Genomic DNA, 574 nt, shown 5'->3' on the forward strand with positions numbered 1-574 from the left:
GCTAGGATTACAGGCGTGAGCCACTGCGCCCAGCCACTTATACAGTTTTTATTTGTCAATTACACCTCAATAAAGCTTAGAGGTGGGGGCAAATATTGGAAAATTAAAAAGAAAAAGTTTTAGGCATAAGAAGAAGCAAACTGCCTTCTTAGATCTGCGTTAATTCACCCAAGCTCCTCCTTTATATTCCTAGCCAAATGACTAACCTGTCTGTTTTTACTTTTTACAACATAAGTTGTGTGTATAATAAACAATAACATTCCACAGACAGTATCCCAGGTGACATGTGCCACCATGTTAAACCTTTACCGAGCCTAGATAGGGGCCCAAAAGTAACTTCCCAAGGTAATTTACATGGACTCGGTGACAGAAGTCTGTGTGGGATAAAGACGATAAGAATGTTTGTTTTTCTTTTTTGCAGAACTGTGGAAAGAAAGCTTAGTGACTCAGCAAACTATTGTCAGACGTTGTATGCTATATATTTCATTTCTGATTAATGCACCCTTGCCTCTCACTGATCCCAGCCCGTTACCCAGAACTCGAAGATTCTATAAAGGAGGCTACGTAGACTAGC

This window comes from Propithecus coquereli, unplaced genomic scaffold (genome assembly GCF_000956105.1).
Source record: "Propithecus coquereli isolate 6110/MARCELLA unplaced genomic scaffold, Pcoq_1.0 Scaffold1582, whole genome shotgun sequence".
Lineage (NCBI taxonomy): Eukaryota > Metazoa > Chordata > Mammalia > Primates > Indriidae > Propithecus > Propithecus coquereli.